Source organism: Schistocerca serialis, chromosome 2 (genome assembly GCF_023864345.2).
Source record: "Schistocerca serialis cubense isolate TAMUIC-IGC-003099 chromosome 2, iqSchSeri2.2, whole genome shotgun sequence".
Classification (NCBI taxonomy): domain Eukaryota; kingdom Metazoa; phylum Arthropoda; class Insecta; order Orthoptera; family Acrididae; genus Schistocerca; species Schistocerca serialis.
The window spans coordinates 1044929460-1044933524 of NC_064639.1; positions in this window are offsets into that span (position 1 = coordinate 1044929460).

Below are 4065 nucleotides of genomic sequence, written 5' to 3' on the forward strand. Positions count from 1 at the left end.
GCTGTAACAGTAGTCATGGTGTTTGTGAGATAGAACTAATAATCAGGAAAGGTCAATCAGTTTTCAGGGGCTGCTACTGGCTTCCGGTAAACTTTCCTAGTTCATCGGCGAGCAAAGTACTACACAACTGGCCGAAGTTCTGGACTATGGCTGGCTTCTACTTGTAAATAGTAGAGCGTAAGTAGTCTTGTGTGACCAGTAATTTCCTCACGTATGTTCATTATATAATCAAACTTCCATGCATAAAACAGCTTCAGAGGCCTTATTTCTTTATAAATGAGTTAAGGTGTTAAACATCTAATGTTAAATATGTACAACATTTACGGCTGAAGGCGTCAAGTCTTAATTGAACTGGTTTTATTTTTTTCAGATTATTCACCCACAGCACTTTTGAAAAAATCAAAACCGAGCATTCCAACCAAGGTTTTTAACTCTGTAATCATTTAAACTCTCGATATCTAGCACTGTTTACATTTTCTGAAATGTAAGTTTTTCTCTTAAACTACTTGTTAATCTGCCACGGAGTTTCATACTGGTTGATCAATAAAATAATTTGTAGCTACATATCTGCGAATACTGTCTGCAAATTTGTCAGAGAATAGAGGTACTAGGAAAGAAACAATACATTGAAACGCCATGCTTTAAACAGATATTTTACCGCATGAACGAGAAAAACTTAATGACCAGTAAATTATTTACCTTCCATTATTTTGTGAGACTGTAGGCAATAAAATTTTATAAAACGTTTCGTAGTACAGTACATTTAATGTTTGTTGGAAAACGGTAAGTGAAGACAATGTAAAATATACTCAGGAGAATTTGCTTTCCGTTTTAAGAGAAGCTGCTTTTTAACGCATCTCACGGTTTCGACTTGTATCTCGTGAACTGTATGGTTTAGAATGGTTCAATTTTGAACATATGTTCAGTGGTATGTATTGGTACTGTATGCAAAATCCTTCACGAGCTGAAAGCGAATATTTTTCAGTATGTGTCGTTAGGAAGCACTTTCTGTTGTATAAATCATCTTGTACCACTTTTGTGCGTATCTTTGAATTTAACCAAACATACAACGTACAGTGACTCAGAATACGCTCGTGGGTTAGCACATTCTTCCGCTGACCCCAGGTGTTGTATGAACCACTGAAAATTAGGTTAGTGTTAGCCCTTGTAGCCGTTAGGCAGGCAACCTGCAACCATGGCATGCCGACTGGATGGCCACTCTATCCTTCCAGTAATACAGACTGTTTGAGAACCCAGCCACGCCCCGATACTTTTTTTTTTTATATAGCTGTGCCCCAAACTCTGTACGTGTAGAATTTATTTTTGACTTGTAGAGCTTCTTGATCTGATTGGAGAGACCGTGCACCAGCTGTGGGAACGTGCTGAGAGCTTCGTCGGTTTCATCAGTGAAAGGATGGTTCTGAGTTGCGAGATACTGCATGGCACTCTCGATTCACTTCGCGCCTCACTTTTGGAGGGAGTATCCAAAGAGCGAGTTAAAGCCTGTGTTCTCGAGGTGCAGCAAGTCTCTTCTCTCCATCTTTGGTGAATTCTTGAGATCACATTGCCCTCAGTCTTTCAGCCGTTTGGTGTATTCAGAAAGACTCGACCGTTTTTCAGTCTTTCTTATTAACAGACTAAAGACGAGATCTAAATGTAATGTGTAGGCACGTAAATCATAAACCAAACTCAATCAATTCGTTCTTCCAAGCAAAGAACACAAATTAAAAATGTTGAAGGAAGAAAAACAATGTCGTTAAGTGTTTAATACGCAATGCGAAATCAGTAATTCTCTACGTCCTCTCTGAGAAAAATCAATATTAACTTGTATTCGTAAAAATACGATTATGGCGCTTCATTCTGTGAGTGACGTAAATTTCCAAAAATACGTATGTCCTTGAGTTATCAAAATCTAGAATCACCGTCTGTTTGTTCTTTGGTATTCCGTAGCTAACCGGGCCACGATAGGTTCTTTGGTGTACTATGCCGTGATGATCGTGTCACTTAGGTAAACATCCAAACTGATACACTGAGCAGAGGGTTGTATTTAAATTTTAAATGGCGATATCTTTTGTTCTCATACCCCGGTAAGCAAACAAATGATCCTTTTGTTTAAATTTCTTTTACAGTCCATTTAAATCTTAAGAACCACTCAAAACAGAAGACCAAGGTGAAATTTAGCGTTCATAAAGTAGTACAGCGTGAAACAAACTGAAACATGGAGAGATACATCGTCCAACATTATATGCAGTGGAATCATGCTCAGACTGATTTTCTTATTTACAGGCAGGAAAATTCTTCGTAACAACACAATCTGCGAATCAATCGTCATCAAATATTTCGTTCTCATTCTCTACAGATACGCCAAGGAATTTGTTGTAACTCGTTTCCTCCAGACGTTTCTACACTCCGTTGCATATTTTGAAAACAAAATCAAGACAAAAGCACACAAAAAGCACGGAAAGCTAACGCCTATGAAACTGCAGACGATAACAAAGACCTCAAAAACGACGAATTTTTTCAGTGATACCGCTACCACCACCTAGTAAGAACTATGAAGCCTGGAGTTCTACCAGATGTTAGTGGCAGTCAGACACCGCGGAAAATCGTCGTAACTGGGCAACGTAACGTTACGTCTGACGTACGTTCCAGTTTTCCGTCACCGCCGTAATATTACGACAGCCGCATGCCAAGTGCTAAAAATGACAAGAAGAACGGATGGGAATGTCGGAAGGAAAGTTCCGCTATCGGAGCGGCTTGTAGATAATTTAGCGTTCTGATGTAAACGATGTGTTGAGAGCTAGTTAAATAGAGAGCTGCTATCTCTTGCAAAGTAACAGAAGAGTTGGAAAGGACTGACGAGGACAAAAACTACAAATGAGTCAGTAGAATAACATGAAACACATTTCAAGCGGCTGAGGTCAGTTGCCGATCTACAAAGAACACCGTTTCCTAGTTTGAGAGAACAGCTTTTGCGACGTTCTGAATCCTCACACAATATGTGGGAGAGTGCTGTACCTGGAGGATAGTGCACCTAGGAAAACATACTGTCTGCTGGTCGGTGTTGCTACCTGGTGACTGATTTTAGGATTGCGTGAAGGAATCCGCACTAGAGACTGCCATAAGCATTTTCCGGCCTTTTTTACTGTACCTGAGGTTCAGTTTTGTGCATCGTTTGCAAATATTACGAGTTCTATGTATTTATGTACTGTGTAATATATCATAGTTACTTGCGAGTTGATGCTAATTCTTCAGCTAAAGAGATTAATAATCAGTATAGTTCAGTATATATTTAAAACTGCTTGCATTGCTTGTGGACACGGAAGCCGCACTTCGTCGGTCGTGCTCTATCTTGTGCCTGATACGTGCAAATGAACAAAGTTTCTTTAATGTTTTAAGAATTTTCCTTGGCCTAGTTGCCAATAACGTTTCGAAAAGTATGTGATTTGTAACTGGTTTCTCATAATACTTCTTCTTTACTTGCTTGCAGTTAATTATTACTGGTGTTATATTTTAATAATACATGGACCATTAAATACTGAAATGATTTCCTCGATTTCTGTACATTTTCACTGGAGTAGAGTATTTGTTCCTAGTGACATGACCATGCTGCACCTTGTGAGAGTCTTCTCTTTTCAAACAGCCTTCCTTTTCGGGAGAAATTTGTGTAATTTCAGAAAAAGACTCTAAAACACATAAACTGAATACTATCAATTCCAAATGGAATAATACAAGATATTAAAGTTCGGCTAAAGGTCAGCTAGAGCCGAAATTCTGGAAATGTTTCAGAGGAATAGCGCTTTCCCCTACAACAGAGATGCTGTTAGCTGTAAATCCAGGAAAAGGGAAACTGGGTAAATTTTAAGTTTGGGGTATGCGGTATAGAAGGTACAGGGTGTAGCAGGAATTAATGTGTGATTAAAGGAAAGCAGCGGCCAGCACTAAACGTTGGAAGACGGGTGACTAAAATAGAACAAAGAGAGAGAGTTGCAGTGGTGCCAGATTACGCAGAAGAAGGAAGTTCTTAAAGAGGTTTTCCCGTAGCTAGCTAACGAGGAGAGATGA